This window comes from Cebus imitator, unplaced genomic scaffold, assembly GCF_001604975.1.
Source record: "Cebus imitator isolate Cc_AM_T3 unplaced genomic scaffold, Cebus_imitator-1.0 Scaffold234, whole genome shotgun sequence".
NCBI classification, from domain to species: domain Eukaryota; kingdom Metazoa; phylum Chordata; class Mammalia; order Primates; family Cebidae; genus Cebus; species Cebus imitator.
In genome coordinates, this window is record NW_016107549.1 from 809,732 (window position 1) to 819,884 (window position 10,153).

The 10,153-nt window shown below is 46.4% G+C and overlaps 1 protein-coding gene and 1 pseudogene across 1 annotated transcript in view; one reads left to right on the forward strand and one right to left on the reverse strand.

Annotated features, from left to right (window-relative positions):
- CCDC130 (coiled-coil domain containing 130) overlaps positions 1-2,667 on the reverse strand; it is a 24,148-nt gene extending 21,481 nt beyond the window's left edge. Inside the window, exons 1-2 of the mRNA XM_017497671.2 lie at positions 2,522-2,667; positions 2,165-2,275 (exon numbers count right to left, since the gene is read on the reverse strand). The gene's annotated coding sequence lies outside the window, so the exon portion shown is untranslated. The remainder of the gene's footprint in view (positions 1-2,164; positions 2,276-2,521) is intronic.
- The window catches only part of LOC108282010, a 31,919-nt pseudogene that overhangs the window by 8,006 nt on the left and 13,760 nt on the right, over positions 1-10,153 (forward strand).

The following is a 10,153-nucleotide window of genomic DNA, read 5'->3' on the forward strand; positions in this document are numbered from 1 at the left end:
AGGCACATGCCACCACACCTGGCTAATTTTTTTGATTTTCAGTAGAGATGGGGTTTCACCATATTGGTCAGGCTGGTCTTGAACTACTGATTTCGGGTGATCCGCCCACCGTGGCCTCCCAAAGTGCTGGGATTACAGGCATGAGCCACCGCGCCCCACTGAGGCCTCTTGATTCTTTGCCAGGGCTAGATCCACTCGTCAGTTGAACTGTAATCCACAGTTAAACTGCTGATTGCAATCATCCAGTGTGTTCCATATAATCCAACTAGGTCAAGCAGTTTCCAGAAAATGTGGCTATTTTAAGAATCTCAGCCGGGTGCAGAGGCTTATGCCTGTTATCCCAGCACTTTGGGAGGCTGAGGTGGAAGGATTACTTGAGCCCCAGGGAGTTTGAGACCAGCCTGGGCAACAAAGCACAGCTATACAAAGAGAACCAAAACTAAAACCAAAACCAATTAGCTGTGCATGGTGGGGCACACCTGTAATCCCAGTACTCATGAGGCTGAGGTGAGAGGACCCTTTGAGCCCAGGAGGGTGAGGCTGCAGTGAGCTATGATTGCAGCACTGCACTCCAGGCTGGGTGATAGAGAACCTGTCTTGGAAAAAAAAAAAAAGACCGGGTGCGGTGGTTCACACCTGTAATCCCAGCACTTTGGAAGGCCAAGGCCGGTGGATCATGAGGTCAGGAGATCGAGACCATCCTGGCTAACATGGTGAAACCCTGTCTCTACTAAAAACACAATTAGCTGGGCGTGGTGGCACGGTCCTGTAATCCCAGGAACTTGGAAGGCTGAGGCAGGAGAATTGCTTGAACCTGGGAGGCGGCGGTTGCAGTGAGTCGAGATTGCGCCACTGCACTCCAGCCTGGGTGACAGAGTGAGACTCTGCCTCGAAATAAAAAGAATCTCTACAGTGAGAGAATTAATATAGTGTATACTTTCTGGTAGAGGACAATGGTTAAAGAATTCAAGACCAGGCATGATGGCTCACACCTGGAATCTCAACAATTTGGAAGGTTGAGGTGAGAGGATCTCTTGAGGCCAAGAATTTGAGACTAGCCTGGGCAACATAGTGAGACCCCATCTCTACAAAAAATACAAAAATAAGCCAAGTGAGGTTGATGCATGCCTATAATCCCAGCTATGAGGGAGGCTGAGGTGGGAGGATTCCTTGAGCTCAGGAATTGGAGGCTACAGTGAGTCATGATTGCACCACTGTACTCCAACCCAGGGGACAAAGTGACATCCTGCCTCTTAAAATAAAATAAAATCAAGAATTCAGATCTGTTTAGTGAAAACAAACTGATTTATCTCTTTTAATTCTTGGCTCATGGCCAGTGTCTCTCAACAGGAGCCATCTTGAAACCTCCAGGGGCAACGTCTGGAGACATTTTTGGTTGTGACAACTTGGACTGGGAGGGAGTGTTCCTGGTGTCTAATGAGTAGAGTTTGGATTTGCTGCTCAATTTCTGACAGTGCACATGACAGCCTTTGCACTACGAGGAATGATCTGGCCCTGAATGCCAGTAGTGCCATGATTAAGAAATCCAGAAATGGGCCGGGTGTGCTGGCTCATGCCTGTAATCTCAGCACTTTGGGAGGCCGAGACAGGCAGATCACCTGAGGTCAGAAGTTCGAGATCAGCCTGACCAAAATGGAGAAATCCCATCTCTACCGAAAGTACAAAATTACCTGGGCGAGGTGGCACATGCCTGTAATCCCAGCTACTTGGGAGGCTGAGGCAGAAGAATCGCTTGAACCCAGGAGGTGGAGGTTGCGGTGAGCCGAGATCGCACTATTGCACTTCTGGGCAACAAGAGCAAAACTCCATCTCAAATAAATTTAAAATAAATAAATAAATAAATAAATAAATAAATAGAAACCCAGAAATCAAAATAGGAACTCAGTTTGAACAGGAAGTTAATGGGCCCTTTGACTAAGATGGAGATGCCAAGTTGACTTAAGAATTTTCTAGCAAAAGTATTGTTTCAAAAGGTATGCATTTTTTTTAGGCCAGCCACAGTGGCTCACAGCTGTAATCCTAGCACTTTGGGAGGAAGAGGCAGGTGGATTACTTGAGGTCAGGAGTTCAAGACCAGTCTGGCCAACATGGTGAAACCCCGCTCTACTAAAATACAAATTTAGCTAGGTGTGATGGTTTCCACCTCTGGATTCTCCAGTGAGGGTTACCCCACGGCAGGCCCCTTCCCCTTCATGTCCTGCCAGGCAAGCCCCTTGGGGAGAGTCATAACTTTTCTGGACCTCAGTTTCCTTCCCTGTAAAATAAGGACCATAATAATACCTCCTTGGGCTGTTGTGGGGGGACCAACACTTTGCCCCACCACTCCCACCCCGAAGTTGTACCCAGCGCTCACCATAGAGCTACCCTCTTCTGAGTTCTCTGAATCCTCAAAGCCGCCTCTGAGATAGAGGTTGTGAACCCCTTTCCTACAAATGGAGAAATTGAGGCTGGGAGACCAGAGAACTGGACCATGATTCGAACCTTTGAGGGAGGGAGCTACCCTGCAAGGCGATGGTCTTTTCCAGAGCCCTCCCAAGAGCGCTCAGTACCAAGTGGGCACCCAGACAAGTTTTCTTATATGTCCTGGGCCCCCCGGATCCTAATTCGTCGCTGAGCAAGGCTCTCCGAGCTGGGGTTCAGCCCGCGGCATGTGTGGGAGTGGCCTGTGGGAGGCTGGCTGAGACCGAAGCTCCGCCCAGACGCCGGCGCGGTTGTCAGGGAGACCGGGGAGGGGCGGGGCCAGAACGTGGCCACGCCTTTATTTGGCTCTTTAATGGCACCTTGCTTTCACTGGGCCAACCTTCTCTTAATTGTTGTTAGTTCGTTCCCTCCCCATTTGGACAGAGGACAGAAGCTGACTTGAAGCGTGTGTCGATCAAAGGACAAGCACAAATAGGAGGATCTCGTCCATGATTAGGCGCTGGTGGAGACCACTGTGTCAATTCAGTTCACATACACGTGTCCTTTTTTTTCCTTTCCTCTTTTGCCTTTGAGTACTCTGTAATTTATTAGCAGTATCTATAATTTGTCTCACTTCTCCAGCCAGATCTTGCTTAGGCAAAACCTCAAGCCTGAAGTTTGCAGAAATGACTCACTTGGTGACTAATTCCATTAGGAAAACATTCTTCACAAGAGTTCACAGCAGGATTTCTTTAAATAGGAAACTTCCTCAGTGTACTGAAAACGATTCATTTTATATAAAACACATTTGGATACCGGATCCTCTTTGCGCTTCACTTTATTTTTTTGTTTTGTTTATGTTTTTTTTTTTGAGAAGTCTTGCTCTGTCGCCCAGGCTGAAGCGCAGTGGAGCGATCTTGGCTCATTCAAACCTCCGCCTCCTGGGTTCAAGCGATTCTCCTGCCTCGGCTTCTTGAGCAGCTGGGACTACAGGCGCCCACCACCAGCCCAGCTAATTTTTGTATTTTTAGTAGAGACAGGTTTCACCATATTGGCCAGGCTGGTCTCGAACTTCTGACCTTGTGATCCGCCTGCCCTGGCCTCCCAAAGTGCTGGGATTATAGGGATGAGCCACCGCGCCCGGGCTGTTGTTTTTGTTGTTGCATACAGACATAGTCAGGGCCACTGTGTACTGTTGTGTAGGTTGTCAACTGAACAAGTGTGCTTGGCTGAGAGCGTGAGAATGGGGCTGAAGTCCAGGTTAGGCTGTGTTCTGCAAGTTGAAAGATAGGGCACCTTCTTCTAATTTGTCTTTTAGAGAGGATGCTTTATTCTGTTTGCATGAAGCTTCTGTGTGTGCCAGCTGTCTTCCTGCGCACGATACTTTTGGTGTCAAAGTATAAACAGGCCAGGTGCCGTGGCTCACGCCTGTAATCCCAGCACTCTGGGAGGCTGAGGTGGGTGGATCACCTGAGGTCAGGAGTTCGAGACCAGCTCGGCCAACATAGTAATACTCTGTCTTTACCTAAAATATAATAATTAGCCTGGCATGGTGGCGGGTGCCTGTAATCCCAGATACTCAGGAGGCTGAGGCTTAAGAATCACTCGAACCCAGGAGGCAGAGGTTTCAGTGAGCCGAGATCATGCCACCGCACTCCAGCTGGGGTGATAGGGCAAGACTCTGTCTCAAAAAAATAAAAAAAAATATGTATATATATATATATAATTGGATACAGTTAGAAAAAAATTTAAAAGTTCTTTGTCATACAGCAAGTACATGTCTTGATCTGGGAAACTTCACGACTTCAAGTAATAACAAGTTCTCTTACATCAGTTAGGGCAAGTTTATAAGGCATAAAGGAGGAAATATTTTGAGCCTTTTTTTTGCGATTGGCTGTTTTACATTAATTTATTTTATTTTTTTATTTTATTATTTTTATTTTTTTCCCATTTATTTATTTTATTGCATTTTATGTTTTGGGGTACATGTGAAGAACATGCAAAATTGTTGCATAGGAACACACGTGGCAGTGTGATTTGCTGCCTTCCTCCCCATCACCTACATCTGGCATTTCTCCCCTTGCTATCTCTCCCCAGCTTCCCACCCCCCACCGTCCCTCCCCTATTTCCCCTCAACTGACCCCAGTGTGTAGTGCTCCCCTCCCTGTGTCCATTGGGTTTCACCATGTTAGTCAAGGCTGGTTTTGAACTCCTGACCTCAGGTAATCCGCCTGCCTTGGCTTCCCAAAGTGTTGGGATTACAGGCGTGAGCCACCACAGCCAGCCTACATTAAGTTCTTTTAAGGCAAATAGAGCTGTTTAAGCTCATTTGTTTATAGACGATTGGTTTAATTTCACTGAAGCATGCTGACAAGAATGTAAAACCTACATTTTCCTGTTTCATTTATGATTAGAGTTAGCATTTCAGGGGAATCAGGATGACAAGCTTTGATTGTGTGGTTATGGGTGATTGGCCTTGGTGGGTGAACCTAAACTATGGCCTTCATTTTAATGTCTTTCTTTGTTTCTTTCTTTTTCTTTCTTTCTTCCTCTTTCTTCCTTTTCCTTCCTTCCTTTCTTCCTCCCTCCTTTCCTGCTTTCTTTCCTCCTTTCCTCCCTTCCTTTTTCTTTCTTTCTCTCTCTTTCTTTCTTTTCTTTCTTCTTTCTTTCTTTCTTTCTTTCTTTCTTTCTTTCTTTCTTTCTTTCTTTCTTTCTTTTTCTTTCTTTCTTTCTTTTTCTTTCTTCTTTTTCTCTCTTTCTTTCTTTCCTTTCTTCCTTCTTTCCTTTTCTTCCCTTCCTTTCCTCTTTTCTTTTCTTTCCTTTTTTTTTGAGACCGAGTGTTACTCTGTTGCCCAGGCTGGAGTGTAGTGGTGTGATCTCAGCTCACTGCAACCTCCTCCTCCCAGGTTCAAGTGATTCTGCTGCCTCAGTCTCCCGAATAGCTGGGATTACAGGCGTGCGCCACCATGCCTGGTCCACAATATGCTCTTAATTCCAGGAAGTGACACAAAAATATATAGCCAATGGGAAAAAGAGGCGAAAGTGTTGAAATGTCCCATCTTACTGCTATTAGAAAAATATGTTGAAACCATGCCTATCATTTATCCTCTTGGGAGCAAGAGACTTATTTTTATTTTTTAAAAATTTATTATTATTATTTTTTCCCAAGATGGAGTCTCACTCTGTCACCCAGGCTGGAGTCCAATGGCGCGATCTCTGCTCACTGCAACCTCCACCTCTCGGGTTCAAGCAATTCTCCTGCCTCAGCCTCCTGAGTAGCTGTGATTACGGGCTTATGCCACCACGCCCAGCTAATTTTTGTATTTTTAGTAGAGATGGGGTTTCACCATGTTGGCCAGGCTGGTCTCAAACTCCTGACCTCAAGTGATCTGCCTGCCTTGGCCTCCCAAAGTGTTGGGATTACAGACATGAGCCACTGCACCTGTCCAAAAAAGACAGTGATATTGAATGAAGTCTATTTAATAGTATTGTACTAATGTTAATTTCATAGTTCTGACAAACGTGGCATGGTTATTATGTAAGATGCTAAGTGTAGGGGAAGCCAACATGGTCCAAAATTTGCTTTCTTTTGCTTTCATAACAGTGGTGCTGATTCTGCTTGCGTGGTGGCCCAGTTAAGGGTGACCTGTCTCAGGCTTCATTGCAGCCAGGTGTCGCCATGGAGGGTACCGTTTGTCCAGTGAAAAATGAACGGTGATGAGGCATGGGATTTCTGGGCATGGGCCTTCAAACACCAAGTGTGGGCTGCTATTCTGTGCCCTTTCCCCTCCATGGAGTGGAAACAGGGACATTCCTCCAACCCAGCACCAACTCTACAATGGAGACAGTGCTCCAGGTAATGGCTGTTAAGAGTTACCTGGTGTTCCCTCAAAGATATGTCAAAGTTTTATAACCCTTAGTATCTGTGAATGAGACCTAATTTGGAAATTTATTTGCAGATGTTACCAAGTTAAATGATGTCATTAAGGTGGACCCCGATCCAAAATGACTTCATGCTTGGATTTTTTTTGAGATGGAGTCTTGCTCTGTTGCCCAGGCTGGAGTGCAGTGGCTCTATCTCAGCTCACTGCAGCCTCCGTCTCCTAGGTTCAAGAGATTCTCCTGCCTCAGCCTTCCAAGTAGCTGGGATTACAGGCACCTGCCACCATGTCTGGCTAATTTTTGTATTTTTAGTAGAGACAGGGTTTCGCCATGTTGGCCAGGCTGGTCTTGAACCTCAAGCGATCCTCGTGCCTCAGCCTCCCAAAGTGCTGGGATTACAGGCATGAGCCACCTTGTCCAGCCACAGTTTAGTGCTTTTGTTTGTTTATTTTTGGAAATATTGGACTAGTGTCTTTTTTTTTTTTTTTTTAAAGAGACAGAGTTTCCCTTTATTGCCAAGGCGGGAGTGCAGTGGCACGATCATGGCTTACTGAAGTTCTAACTCCTGGGCTCCAGTGATCCTCCCACCTCAGCCTCCCAAACAGCTGGGACTACAGGTGCACACGACTATGCCTGACTAATTTTTTATTTTTGGTAGACACAGTGTCTCACTAAGTTGCTCAAGCTGGTCTTGAACTCCTGGCCTCAAGCAATCCTCCTGCCTCAGCCTCCCAAAGTGCTGGGGTTACAGGTGCCATCCACCATGCCTGGCCTGACTAGTGGCCACTTTACAAGAAGAGGAGATGACAGAGAGAGATAAAGGGAAGATGGCCATGTGAAGATAGAGGAAGAGATTAGAGTGATGCCACCACAAGCCAAGGAATGCCGGGGGCTACCAGAAGCTGGAAGAGGCAAGAAAGAATCCTCCAACCCTGCCAACACCCTGATTTCTGACTTCTGGCCACCAGAACGGTAAGAGAATACATTTCTGTTGTGTTAAGCCACCCAGTCTGTGACATTGTTATGGCAGTCCTCAGCAATGAAAACCTTGGTAGAACAAGAAATAGCAAGAAGCTGCCTCCCAAATGACCCAACAGAAAGAAGCTCTTGACTGAGTGAGGTGGCTCATGCCTGTATTCCCAGCACTTTGGGAGGCTGAGAAGGGTGAATCACTTGGGCTCAGGAGTTCAAGACCAGCCTGGGCAACATGGAAAAATTCTGTCTCTACTAAAAATACAAAAATTAGCTGGGGCCAGGTGCAGTGGCTCATGCCTCTAATCCCAGCAGTGTGGGAGGCCAAGGCGGGCGGATCACCTGAGTTCAGGAGTTTGAGACCAGCCTGGCCAATATGGTGAAACTCTGTCTTTACTAAAAATATAAAAATTAGCTGGGCGTGGTGGCACATGCCTGTAATCCTGGCTACTCGGAGGCTGAGGCAGGAGAATTGCTTGAAACCAGGAGGTGGAGGTTGCAATGAGCTGAGACTGTACCACTGCACTCCAGTGTGGGCAACAGAGTGAACTGTCTCAAAAAAAAAAAAAAAAGAAATAAATAAAAGAGAAGCTTTCATGCCCTTTAGTACCACTTACCTCAAAGTAGTTACCTGAGAAAAATTCAAGCTTGAGGAGACAGAGCGTAGCTCTGCTGCCAGACTGGAGTGCAGTGGCGCGATCTCGGCTCACTGCGTCTCCTGTCTCCTGGGTTCAAGCGATTCTCCTGCCTCAGCATCCCTAGTAGCTGGGATTACAGGCATGCGTCACCATGCCCAGTTATTTTATTTGTATTTTTAGTACAGATGGGGTTTCACCATGTTGACCAGGATGGTCTTGAACTCCTGACCTTGTGATCCACCTGCCTCAGCCTCTCAAAGTGTTGGGATTACAGGCGTGAGCCACTGCACCCGGCCGCTTGGATGTTCTTTAAACTGCTACCTTTTTGGGTCTTTGTTATCATGGCTCACTGCAGCCTCAACCTCCTGGGCTCAAGTGATCCTCCTGCCTCAGTTTCCCAATTAGCTGGGACCACAGGCATGCACCACCATGCCTGCCTGTTAAAAGAAAGATTTTTTTCATAGACAGGCATCTTGCCATATTGCCTAGGCTTGTCTTGAAGCCCTGGTTTCATGCAACCCTCCTGCCTAGGCCTCCCAAAGTTCTGAGATTACAGGTGTGCGCCACCATGCCAAGCCAGCTTTATTATTATTTCGAGATGGAGTCTCACTCTGTCACGCAGGCTGGAGTGCAGTGGTGCGATATTGGCTCACTGCAACCTCTGCCTCCCGGGTTCAAGCAATTCTCTGCCTCAGCCTCCCGAGCAGCTGTGATTACAGGCGCCTGCTACCATGCCTGGCTAACATTTTTTGCATTTTTTTTAGTAAAGATGGGGTCTCACCATGTTGGCCAGGGTGGTCTTGAACTCTTGACCTCGTGATCCACCTGCCTCAGCCTCCCAAAGTGCTGGGATTCCAGGTGTGAGCCACCGTGCCCGGCCTATTATGATGACTATTATTATTATTATTTTTGAGATGGAGTTTTGCTCTTGTTGCTCAGGCTGGAGTGCAATGACACAATCTCAGCTCACTACAACCTCTGCCTCCTGGGTTCAAGTGATTCTCCTGCCTCAGCCTCCTGAGTAGCTGGGATTACAGGCTTGCGCCACCATGCCTGGCTAATTTTGTATTTTTAGTAGAGACAGGGTTTCATTATGTTGGCCAGGCTGGTCTCGAACTCTTGACCTCAGAGTTGGTTTACCCGCCTCGGCCTCTGAAAGTGCTGGGATTACGGGCATGAGCCACTGCCCCTGGCCTATTTTGTTTATACTCTGCTGATAGAGTTTGTGACATAGAACACGAATGTTTCTTTCCCCTGGAAGCTCCTCCTTCATTTTCCTTTTTCCTTTTTGGCTCTCTCTATCTGTTCGGGAAAGTTAACTTTCTCCTGTCTTGGAGTATCCCTCTCTGAGTACTCTATCTTTCTGACTGTCTGCTTTTGAGTACTGCTTTCGAGAGAGAATAGTTGAAGTTGTAAGAGACGTATGTGACAAATTTGGCATCCTGTAAAACCAAGAGGATTACCAGTTTTTTAGAAAGCAGCATGAATCAACCTCAATTATTCGTAAGTAAAATTAGAGTAGTTTCAAGCTGTCATTTCTTTCTGTCCTACACACGTTATTCAAATAAGTTGCTGGAAGAATGTTGTTTGGGTTTACAATAGAGAATTATGGGGACACAAATCTGGGTCTAAATCAGTGAAATGTAAAATGGGAAATTGCTTAACTCTTAGAGGTGACATAGTGTAGTGATCGAGGGGTAGACTGTGGCAGCAGGTTGTCTGGTTGGAGCCTTATATCTGACGTTTTTTGGCTGTGTGGCCTTGGGAAAGCTCCTTAACTTCTCTGGTCCTGATATGGTTCAGATCTCTGTCCCCTGCAAATCTCGTGTCAGACTGTAGTCCCTAGTGCTGGAGGTGGGGCCTGGTGGGAGATGATCGGATCCCGGGGGTGGAGTTCTCATGGTTTAATACCATCCCCCTTGGTGCTAGATACTGTGTGGGTTATCATGGATCTGGTCGTGTGGAAGTGTGTAACACCTCCTGCCTGTCTTTTCTCCTGTTCTGGCCATATAAGACATACCTGCTTGCCCTCCTTCACCTTTGCCTATGACTAAGTTTCCTGAGGTCTTCCCAGAAGCCAAGCAGATGCCAGCATCATGCTTCCTGCACAGCCTGTGGAACCACGGCTGTACTGTGGGTAAAAGAGCTAATTAAACCTCTTTTCTTTGTAAATTACCTAGTCACAGGTATTTTTTTTTTTTTTTTTTTTTTTTTTTTTTTTTTTTTTTTTTTTTTTTTTT